General features: G+C 31.8%; 1 protein-coding gene and 1 long non-coding RNA gene across 2 annotated transcripts in view; one reads left to right on the top strand and one right to left on the bottom strand.

Annotated features, from left to right (window-relative positions):
• The window catches only part of LOC149485143 (coiled-coil domain-containing protein 12), a 480,484-nt gene that overhangs the window by 136,237 nt on the left and 331,429 nt on the right, over positions 1–12,818 (bottom strand). The gene's annotated exons all lie outside the window — the stretch shown is intronic.
• LOC149485140 (uncharacterized) overlaps positions 1,186–12,818 on the top strand; it is a 385,709-nt gene continuing 374,076 nt past the window's right edge. The window contains exon 1 of the long non-coding RNA XR_016316196.1: positions 1,186–1,389. This is a non-coding gene — a long non-coding RNA (uncharacterized LOC149485140). The remainder of the gene's footprint in view (positions 1,390–12,818) is intronic.

The following is a 12,818-nucleotide window of genomic DNA, read 5'->3' as shown; positions in this document are numbered from 1 at the left end:
TTACTTTACATTATGTATCGAATCGTTGTTCAAACTTTTTCAGTCATTTAGATTCAGATAAAAATGTTCATGCGATCATGAAAACAGATAAATATTAAAGCAAGGACGGTAATTATGTATAGCATAAATTACTTAACTGTCTCTATTCCTATTCTTCTATCCAAATTGGAACGTTGTGGTATCAGAGGCTCTGTTCTGGATATATTTAACAGTTACCTTTCTGACCGTACACAATGTGTCATTATTAATAACATCAAGAGTGAGTATGTTTCAGTTTCTTTCGGCGTTCCTCAAGGCAGTGTCTTAGGACCTACCCTGTTTTTACTCTACATTAATGACTTATGTGACCTCTCTCTCAATAATTGTAAAATAATTTCGTATGCCGACGATACTACTCTGATTCTTTATGCTCAGACATGGAATGAGGTACGTAGGGTTGCTGAAAACGCCTTAAAACTTGTCCAATATTGGCTGCAACAAAATCTTCTTACCCTCAATATTGCGAAAAGTAAATTTATAACTTTTGCGCCCAAAATTTCGTCCATGCCCCCACTAACATTCACCATTTGCGCCCATCACTGTCTCAAAACTGACCCTTTTGTTCAATGTAGTTGTTACACATCTGGAGAGAGCCACTAGTTTAAAATATTTGGGAGTTTCAATAGATCCAACATTGTCGTGGAAGAAGAAGATCGATACCGTTTGTTCTAAAGTCAGAAATTTAACATATGTTTTCAAATGCCTCAGAGGAGTGATAGACTTCCGTTATTTAAAAACGGTCTATTACGCACTGATTCAGTCTGTTACTTCTTACTGTCTAACCTCCTGGGGAGGTTGTGTTAAATCTCTGATGATTCGCTTGGAACGAGCCCAACGGGCTGTACTTAAGACAATCACCAACAAACCTCTCCGCTTTCCAACTAGCGAATTGTATGCCCTATGCCAAATGCCGTCGGTACGTCAATTATATATACTAAAAATTGTTATGAGAAAACTCTTGGATACTTCTTATGACCCCAACCTTATAAATTCCAAACGTAGATATGACAGGGTGTGTACTATTGAACGTCGCAGGACCGCGGTAGCTGGTCGCCACTATCCATTTATTAGTTCCTTAATCTATAATAAACTCAATCAGGTTTTAAATATCTACCCACTCTGTAATTTTAAACTCAAATATACAGGGTTACTTGTAAAACACCGGCAACCTCGCAGGACAAGATAGCTAACATCATAAGTAACAACATTTGTTCTACGACTTTTGATAATTTGTTAGATTTTATTTTCATACAAAAATAAATATTCATTTAATTTTCCGTCTGAATATTATAAACTCTACGCCTCCCAAAAATTACGTAAACAAAAAGCGAACGAGAGGGGGAAGGAGGCGTCGCGTCGTCCATCCGATAATGAATAGAACATAGACTTACAAATGTAAGGAGAGTACAATAAAAGTTTAAAAAATCATTTAAAAATAATTTATTGCGTTATGCCAAAAGTCGTAGAACAAATGTTGTTACTTATGATGTTAGCTATCTTGTCCTGCGAGGTTGCTGGTGTTTTACAAGTAACCCTGTATAGTCCTTGATTGGCTTTTGTCCCGTTCGTATGAAGAAACTGAAGAAATTATTAAATTTACAGTCTAAAACTTGGCAAAACCCATACACACTCGCACATACTCACACACACACACTAACACTAACATACTCACACACTCACATACTCACACACTCATATACTCATACACTCACGAATACACATCTTCAGTCTCACAAACACACCTGCTAACTAGAATTTTGTACAACTTTTTTTTTCTATTTTTAACCGACTTAATTTGCATATTATTGTTAAACTTGTTACATTATTAAGATGGAACTTATTTTATGTATGGAGGTGGGCGTTGGCATCCGTGCCACAGCTCTTATGCTTTTACGGATGTCATCGTAATTTAAGTTTATGTACAATTTGTTTATGTTCCAAATAAAGAATTTTTGAATTTTTGAATTTGAATTATTTTCAAACTAGAGCTTAATCTTATGATAATAATATAAGATAAGAGAGAGAAGAGAACCTTTTTAGAAAAATTTCGAAAGCATTAATTCATTTTAATTATCCAGGTAGGTTCAAATAACATCAGCAAAATGAAATTTATTTGAGTGATTGATTAAAATAATGAAAACAACAACCTTCTTTTGTTTCGAATTTCTCCTGTGTGTTCATCTAATAAACGTGGAAAGAGGGAAATAATTAATAAAAAGCAAATAATTCCATCTACATTTTTAGAATAAAATAGCCGATTTTCCAGTTGTTGGATAAAGCTCGTAAAAAGCGACAATAGAAGCCAGAGGGCAGAAACTCACTAATTTCGAAGTTTTGTTCAATCGACGATTAAATTCGGATAAAAACGACAATTTGAGCAATTTAGAAGTTATATGGATAGGGATAAATTGGGCAAAAAAGATTATGGCATAACTTTGTATTTTATAAAATTTGCGGTTAAAAGGAATCAGTCATCTTTATTGGTAGTTTTTGTATTAAAATCCTATAAAAATAAACTTACCTTTAGACATTTCCATTTGTTGAGATATGGTCACCACTTCGCATGACTAATAATAATTTATGAAATAAAAGAAACATTATTCCGGACAATTATCTAAAACTCTCTTTGTTCTATTATTTAAAACCCGGTTTTATTTTAATTCACCGTTTCTTATATGAATACTGCCCATCATTGCACATGAAAATAAATGTACCTTTAAATATCAACATTTTGATTAGCTGCGTATTTTGTTAATGGGATCTGGTAGAGCAACATCCTAGATTACGCTTAATTAAGTGCATGTTTCAGTTACCGAGGGAGAATTTATCTTTCATAAATACGAACGTATGCGACATGCAAATTTTTCATGCTTTAAAGAATTTTGTAATATGGCTGGATTTTGCGAAATTATTTATTTGAGCTATTAAAAACTTAAATTTTTTTATATTCAGAATAAAGTCTTAAATATATTGTCCATCCGTAATATAGTCTTTCTTTAATATACGTAATATCTATAAGTAAATATACACTGATGTGAGTTAATAATATAATCTATCTTCTCCCATCTGTCTGTTCTATTCGTATTTTAGTTCTTTACTAGTTCTTTATAAGTAATGATACTAACATATTGTTTAAATATAGGTAGCTACGATATAAAGGTAAAAGGCACAACGATTTATTTGTAATTTTGGTAATTTTAGACTAGAGTAGATAATTTTTGAAACAAAAAAAAATCGCAGTCGGATGAAACCCATTAGAAAAGGAGGGGAATATGATAAAAATGTAAGGAAAAATAAATTACGGTCAATCCGAGTTCGGGAAGCGGGAGGGGGGAGCTTTTAAGAGAAAAAAATGGTTTCTCTCGATTTCCGACAAAACTACAAGTCCTATAGAAAAAAGTTCAATGGCAAAGTTGTAGATAATTAAAAGTTCTACAACTTTTGTATTCACAATTTTTTCACATAACCTAAAAATTTAGGTGAAAAATTCAAAAAACCAAGTTTTTGGTCTTTTATTTCTATCTACTTCAAAAATTTTTTTTTTTCTACGAAATTTGGTGGAAACTTACTTTATTATGTCCCAAATACACTGTAATTTATCTGATTGAAAATATTTATTTTTTCGCCTTATTTTGAATTAATACCAAAAAAACAACCTAATTTTCAATCGAAAAGTCACCCGTCAAAATATCAGCTTTTTTCAAAAACTTGGGGTGCCTTTTATTCATTGAAATCTCTACTTTCATATGGTGTAAAAAAAATAAACACCACCATAGTAAATGTTCTCAGGAAATGCATACAAACAGTCTGAAAATTAGCTTTTACTAAATCAGGCACACTTCTCGAACTACCTGAAATGTTTTTATCGACATCATTTTGCTTTTGAATATGCTGTAAAATATTAAACTTAGAACAGATAATTATTTTTCTTTTGAAATATTACCGAAAAGCCGATACAAGAGAAGATATAGAGTTCAAGAAGTGTGCCTGATTTAGTAAAAGCTCATTATCACACTGTTTGTATGCATTTCCACCCCAGTCTATTTACGTTCGTATATGCTTTAAATCTCACACGAAAGCCGACGTTAACACTTGATTAGTGACACATGTCACCCACAAGCGCCTACAAGCCTTGAATTCGTTGACATCACATGATTTGAATCTGGATGACATTTTAGGGAATATATGGAGTGCTTATCTTAAAGAACAGAATAATAAAATGAAAATTTTACCATTATGGCGCCGATCTGTTTACGTGTAAAGCGCGTCACACAAGGTGAAGATACTATAATATTTTATCTTAAGATACGGTTATCCAAAATTTTGTGGGTCATTTGTAACAGGATGGCGGTTCTACAGGGGTCTTAGTACGCAATGCCAATAAGAAAAATGATGGTCAGAACGCTGATACCGGATACCTTAAGATACTATAATATAAAATATAACCGTATCTTAAGATAAAATATTATAGTATCTTCACCGTGTGTAAGTGGTGCGTGTGTGAAGTAAATGGTCCCAAAGCATGCCTGACCTACATTAACATTGCAATATGTAAGACCCTCTCTGGCCTCGCCTGTTTTAAAAATATAAATCTAGATCTACCTAGATCAATATAATATTTAAATACGATCGAGCTATCGAAATAACTTGTTATCCCTTTACTCAATACACCCAACAAACATTATATATTCATATTATGCATTAACTACGTTTATATCATATTATGAGAAATAACATCAGATAATGTCACACACACATTACATTCCCATCTAGTTCAAATACAATTAACACATCAACTAACAGCGGTACATGTAAATGACTAACGCATTGAAGTTATCTCAAGCCGCAAATTCACTTTGTCTGAACCCATAAAAATGATACATAGCCGCACTTTATGCCATAACGCTTCGGGGTTTAGACGCGTTTGGGACATATAAGGACCGCGTGTCCCATAAACATAATCGCTATCATCAGCTCAGCGCTGGAAGACCGCCTGCCTACATCTTTATATCGAATATCCCTTATCGACAATGCTCGGTTCATTTTGCACTAAAATTTTGAACATTTTTAATGGCATGATAACAGTTTATGTACTTAAGCAATTATGATACATATAATATAATTTCATATATTTATTTATAAGTGTCTACTAACTCTACTTGTTATGTAGCTACAGGTTTAACATTCAAATGTAAAAAAATAAACTTGCACAAAAAAAACCTTCGGAAACCCTTTTTAAGTAGAGAAATGTTTAATATGTAAATTTTAAACTATGATTAATTTTGCAATACATAACAAACATAAAAGTTGAATAGAGATTTATTAACGATAACAAGGGACATTTTAGCAACTGATTTTTAAAAATGATTACTATTCCTCTATTTCCACATTATTTCGTATATTTCAGTCCTAATTAATTAATAACATCGATATCAATTCATGTTATACAAAGATAATTAATGAAACATTAAAATTGATTATAATCTATACTAATATTATAAAGAGGAAAAGTTTGTAAGTATGTATGTATGTATGTATGTATGGTTTTCACGCATAAACTACTGGACCGATTTCAAAAATTCTTTCACCATTAGAAAGCTGCATCTTTACTGAGCAACATAGGCTATATTGCATTTTCAAAAAAATTAGAGATCCTTACCAAAAATGCAATAATGTAACCCAAGGTGTAAAAAATTCCTCAATAAAACTTCTGTCATCGCGTGCGCTGCGGAATCTATTGAAGATAGAACAAAAAAATGTTCTACGGTATTATAGAATGGATCAATATCTACAAGAAAGTCCGCGATACCATATGTCCATCTTCAGTAGTTATGTTACTACAACAACTTTTTTACGTTTTCAAAGTAAATAGAAGTGCCGACAGTAATCAAACCATGTTATCCATACACATATATTAATCCTTATCCCATTAAATGATGTTTTATTATAGACTGTTTCAATACCAGCAAAATACTTTTTAAATGAAAAGAATTGGATATTCCATTCAAAAGATATAACGAATTTTTAAAAGTGTCAATCTACAGAAAATAGTAGGTATACTGTTCGAGCAGGCCGTAGTGCGGGGGACACGGAGGAATTCTACCAATATGCGTCTTGACGGAACACAGTGGGGTTTTGGTCGGTAGGAATCCGACATAACCCACGGCCCCTCCCCCGGAGGCCGTGGGTATCTATGAAAGATTTCCCCACTAAAACAAAAAAAAAAAGGCCGTAGTGCGGGACGGGGTAAAGGTGATTTTCATGTGATTAAAAATTAAACCTATAGTCCGACCTATAGTAGACTTTTCACTGTAACGATATCGCTATCTATGCGGGTGAAACCGCAGGGCATTGCTAGTCTAATTATAAAATCAAATGTTATTAGCAATGTATAGACTTTTAAACATAATGTTTTGTTATTAAGCTTTGTTCTATTCAAATGTATAAATTATGTAGGTACTTGGTCGTGGAATTGTTCTTGGAAATGTTTATTTTAGTTAATCTTTAGTAAGCCTAATATTTCTTCTTATCTATGTAGAGCGCCACTAAAGTAATAAGTCAAAATTATTAATGTAAGTAATCTTTCTATCATCATTCTGAATCTATAATATAAATCTTCCGTTGAAAACTAAGGTATCGCAAAATTTGTCAAGTCAAATTTATTCAGCTCCCAAAAATTTCAATAAGGCACTTTCACTCATACATCATACTTTTTACATTGAAACGGCAACATTTGTCACATCTTGACTAACCTCTGGTTACGAATAGTGTCCGTAAATTTTATGCTATCCATTTTTTCTGTACAAAAAATCACAGTAAACTCTCAGAAATTGAGCTTCTCGTACCTACAACATATTATGTCTATAAATTTAGCCGACGTGTCCAATATTTCAGACGTTTTCACCGGCCTGACCTGTTTTAATAAATCCTCTAGGATACGTGGATTGGTTGCTTTGGGACATTTTATTACATCAACAAAATATTTCACATGTGATTTATCTGTACGCAAGTCCAATAAAATTTCAAACTATAGGTCATAATTTAATAGCGTTATAATAATTTATGTACTTTCAACGTGGACAATACAATTTATGATACAAAATACAGTTTTTTACATTGGTACATAATAATGTGTACTTAATTAGGTTTTTATTCTATGTTTTTTATTGAGTCTGAAAACCTCTGAATATCGCTCTCCTTATTTCAATAATTACAATACATTTAAAATGGAATTGAATCATCATTCATAATTCACATGTTATAGTACAATGTACAAATTCATAATGTAAGAATTGTATCTTGCAGAACACGTGTATACAGGTAATAAAGTTGGACATCAATCTCGTTCAAATGACGTCTATTATTTTCCCACAGCTTTTTCTCGTAGTTGATCACCACTCAAATATTGATACGTCTAAAATATGAGTTATTTTTGTCCATTTAAAGAGTTCTAAAATGGAATTATTAAGTTATAACACCAGTATTGTTTGGGAATTGGCATATAGTTCTATAGAATATAAAGCTTTTTTTAATTAATACCCGATTCCTGGTAAAAAAACGTTTTGCATACGTCTGGCTAAAGCTCTTTCCCATGGGTTTCTAGTTGATATCAAAATTTAACTACCTAAACGCAAAACGTATCACTTTTACAAAATTAAACAGCCACCCTGACGAAAGCTGAATATTGCAAGCCACAATGGATGCATAGGTATCTATTTTTTGTACCGAATTTAAATTTAATTTAGTTTTTTTTAGTAATGAAAATAATAAAAAAAGTAAAATTTATACAAAAAGTAGCCTAATTAAAACAATAAATAAGAGGTAAAATATATGCAATCGGCACCTTGTTTTTTTCGCTTTGACTAATCTCCAAAACGTCTTAGTACAGGAGACCGTGGGAGCTGGAACTTCACCGATCTGATAACGATATGCGATTTAATAGACTTTGATCGATATTCTTTCATCACTTTCATAAGTGTCCACTGTCCAGGTAAACATGTCAGGTGTACCGTAGCGTTTGTAGCAACTATAATTATCGTACAAGAAAGCCACGCATGGAGCTTGTGAAAGAAGTCTTATTTCCTGATGAAAATTCTTCAATTTTTGTGTTACCAAATTAACATTGAACAGATTGAATTTTAAGAAATGCCTAATGCTTGTAAGGGCGTTGAAATTAAATATTTCTGAGACCAGACCAATAAAATCCGGAATAACTGACTAACAATGGGATAAGAAAAAGAATTAATCCTCTGGGGACGTTCAGTAATGGATTTCATCCCCGGCTTAGGAAGTGTCACTCAACGTCACCAAGATATCGTTTGCAATTATTTCTTTTTGCGACCGTTATAGACATTGATGGAATACAATTATTTGCAGCTCTCTTTCTTGGAATACGTTGGAAAGAAAAATTTTGTTGCTGTTAAAATTTTGCGAATATTTTTTTATATTAAGATTTGACGAATATGTAGCAGGGGGTAGTTATAAATTTTCACAAATCCAGCACTTCAGCAATCTGATGCAAACGCAGAGCAGCAGGATTCAATAAAAGGTGTTTGCTCTCTGAAAATGCTCCGAAACATTTTCACCAAATTGCTAGTTAAAAATTCTAAGTCTAAAACAAATCAAATAAATTAACGAAATGTTAACGTTGTATATGAACGACGATATTTAGTTACTTAATTTTGCAATATGAATATTAAGAATATTGACATGTCATTGACATTTTTAATATCATCATCATCAGCAGCAGCCCCTATAATATTATGTTACCACTACTGGGACACGAGCCTTTGTAGTAAATTTTAATTGTAAGTATATTTTATTTAACTTTATTTCGATTAAATGTAACATTTAAAAATATCAGTTAATACAGTTTTCATAACATTTCCAGTAAACAGAATAACTACGTTCATTATTTCATATTTATTTACGTACGTGTTTATTTTTTACTATTAAGTTATAATATAGACACTTTAGTCTCTATATTATAACAATAATTAATTTATACATATCTACTACTGCATCTTTTACTCCTCAACAATTTTTTCCAATCGCATAGTCAGTAAGCGGGTTTCGCAACAAATTGACAGCATACGTCATTTCACTCGGCCAAGCCACGTCCACACTGATCGAACTGCTTCGCGCAGCAATTGCTTCGCGAAGCTGCTCGCCCTGTGTAGACCCGCTTAGAGATGTCAATCATTCATCTTTTTTTAATCCGGGTTAACAAAGAAAATGAACGGAACAATGAAAGAAGAGAATTCTAAAAGGAAATTTTTATTCATCCTTGATCATTTAAGCTACACATGGTTAAAATAATACAATTAAGAATAAATAAATAGTAATTTATTTATTGAGGAAAAAGTAATAAAATGTATTTCCTAGTAATAATCAGCGCGTGAAAGTTATATTGAATTCAATGCCCTGTTATAAATATATTAAAAAGGAATTTTCCTAGAAAATCTGTCAGTGAAACCAAGGTATGTAATATCTGCTGAATGAGGTGATGATATTTTGGATCGAGTATGAATTGTCCTTAATCAATACAATTACTTATCAAATTCATATAAATGGTATATTTTTCTAAAAAAAGCTTCTAAACGTTCTGTTAAATAAAAAAGTTTTTCTTACAAAAAATTCTTTTCATTAGGTTCCATGACCAACATAATTTATTTACTTTATACAGTTAAACTATTTACAAAACAAGCTGAATGTTTCCATTGGACACAGGTCAATCCTAATACCCCGCTGCGAGAATGATTAATCGTTGCGGGGAGTCTGTGTGGAAAATAACTATTTCTCATGTTTTCTAAGCCTCTTTAGTGCGGCTGCCATAGACAGCATGTTACCCAACTTGCACGATTCGTTTTGAATGTCGATTCGGTTAAGCCACTAGTCACAAGTGCTTGATCGGGTATCTTATTGTGAAATGTATTTCTGGTATTACATACGATACGGAGTCGTGCTGGTCGTTTTCAGATACTAGCAATTGGAAATGAAATACGAAATATTTGTTTCGAGTACAATTAGTGTTCTAAGCTTCTTTGAGAGCGGAGCGTAAGCCATCATGTACAGAAATCGATTGGTAACTATTATCAAGGAGAAGGAAAAAAATACACGATTGTGTGTTGTTGTAGAACAATGTAGATAGATTTTGTGAGTGTCAAGGGTGATAATATGTCCTTTTTTAGATAGTCCCTAGTGAGCTTTTGCTGGTTCTGCTGCCGTTTGTCAAACTTGATTTTACATTCTTTATTTTTGTGACACTAATTTCTCATATTTTTATATCTTTCTGTGTTTGTATTGTTTTAACGTTTAGTATAGCAAGTATCCAATTTATCTATCAGATGGGTTATATGTTCTATAGTATGTATAACATAAGTGTTATTACCTATCTTACGTGTTACGAATAATTATAATACTACTTAAGCTACAAGCTGATTTAAATGATTGTGTTTGCGCTAATCAGCTTATCTTTGAAGCAAGTTGTATACAGTTGAATAAGCAGAAGCAAGTTCTCAATAGAATACGGCAGCATTACTAATACTATTATAATGTAAAACGATATTGTAGACTGATCAAACACTATGTAAATGAAGATTTTTACAAAACTTTCTATGAAAAACTATTCAGTGTAAAGATAACAGTGTTTTAAATTTCTCAAATAATTAAAAGCAAACAAAGATAATCAAATTTCGAAATGTGATACTTGAAACACAAAGATACACTTTATCATATCACATATTGTTAAACTTTCCTTAGATACAATGTAAAAGTTATTGAGAATGTTGTTATAGATATGAAGAAGTTTACATAGGTTTATAAATTTATATGAGCACAGATTATGCTAAAACTAAAACAGATATTCACCATTATATTTGTCAATTGTCATGATATTTTATTAATACCTACATAACATGCTACAATGATTTTAACATAACGCACAAAACACATATTATTTTAAGAAAAATAAACAGAATATTTCACTGTAGAGCCATCTATTACAGTTTTATGAAAATTTCTGCATGTACAAATAGATAAACCTTTAATATAAGCCGTTGAGCTTCATATCATTTACCTAGAGTTCTTATAAAAATCAACCGTAATTTTTTTATCTTTATTTAATTAATAATAAATGAAAATTATGTAACATTTTATGTACAGAATCGTTTTAAAAAACATCCGTGCGAATCTGTTAAACCGATTTCGTTGATTTCTGTTTGATCTTTTACATACTATTTATTCATTGCATTACATTTATTTAACTTACGTGTAAACGAAAAGGTTAAATAATAAATGATACAAACTAGTTGATTCAATTTCTGATTCATTTCACACATGCATGTGCATAAATATGTCGGTAGTCATTTGGTTGATTCTGTTATTTGATTGAATGACTAGCGCTAAGCTATAAGTTGTTGAAAGTAATATTCAAAGTCTCGTCAGCAAAATTCTCCGAAAATATATTTTTCAGATGCTTGATTTCTTGTCTTTGGATGCAGCGCCACTGTTATCAAAATATCTGGAATCAAAAGAGTACATATAAAAATTATATTATGTTCTTCAATAAACAACAGCTTAAATTAACCAAACATTCGTTAACGATTAAATGAGAAGTAAAATACATATTCTTTGATTTTTTTTTTAATTGACATTCAATTGTTTTAAATATCAACCACGTCACAATCCTTACCTATAAAAATCATAAGCACAATTATTTTAACCTTACAACGCTATTGGACTAATAGATTCAAACGGAAAACCATAAGCAATTACGCTAAACCATGCCGTCGTATGATTGTACAAGCTCTGAGGATTTTAAACCGAGTAATGTAAGAATTCAGGTCACTTAATGGAAGGAAGTCACGTCTTCAGCACTTGTCCCCAAGTTTGCCTACAGCCACATCGTGTCCATAAGTTTTCTCATAAACTGTTCGACTTTACAAAGTGTCTAACAGTGAACAGTCATTTTCTACTCAACATATTGGAAATTTGTAGTTTTCGCTTCTATTGTTTTAGGATTCAATGATCGTCGCCTTTACTATGACAAAGTTAATTAAAATTATTATTTTGCGTTTGTTATAATTAATGTTATCAGTTATAGTATTATAACGAATCCTTTCAAACAACATTAAAAGTGTTCAACATATTTCAAATAGGTACCTATAATATGCAGAATTATGTAGTGAGAATGTAGAGACAATTTTACTAATACTTGTGTGCATAACTATTTATATCAATTACAATTAATTTAATCTTTTTTCTATGGTCTATAGATTTTTACGTGATACAGAGACTACTAGACCTACGAGATTTCACAAGTTAATGCTCTGATTAGACAGCATCTTTAACCAGACAATTTTGTAATTTCCTCGTTCCAAAGTAAAATGAAGTTCCAGTACTAAGTATGAATAAAATATTTCCCTGCACGTGCAATGAACAAAAAAGTATCTCAAACATAACGACATTACGTACACAAGTGAACTAATCTACACGTACATATTTATCCTAGCTCTCTACTTACGCATACAAATATGCTAATTAAAATCTCAAATTCGGTTCGCCTTGGCTGTAACAAAGGAATTGCGGCTTTGTTACCGGTTACCTTACAATGTAATAATATATAGTCGGATATATAGATACGCTTCTATTCGGGACCGCCATATTAGCTCATGCACAATGGAATTGGTGGAAACGCTGGCTAACAATGGCCAACACTTGTCCTAAATCCTATTTATCTCAGCATTTTTCTAGCATGTTGGATCTTTTCTTTTATAAAT

This window comes from Colias philodice, chromosome 10 (assembly GCF_061535455.1).
Source record: "Colias philodice isolate Cphi_HAF_F1 chromosome 10, ilColPhil1 Martin Lab GWU primary, whole genome shotgun sequence".
NCBI lineage: Eukaryota > Metazoa > Arthropoda > Insecta > Lepidoptera > Pieridae > Colias > Colias philodice.
Note: the sequence above shows the minus strand (reverse complement) of the source record. Positions and strands in the feature narration are given on the sequence as shown.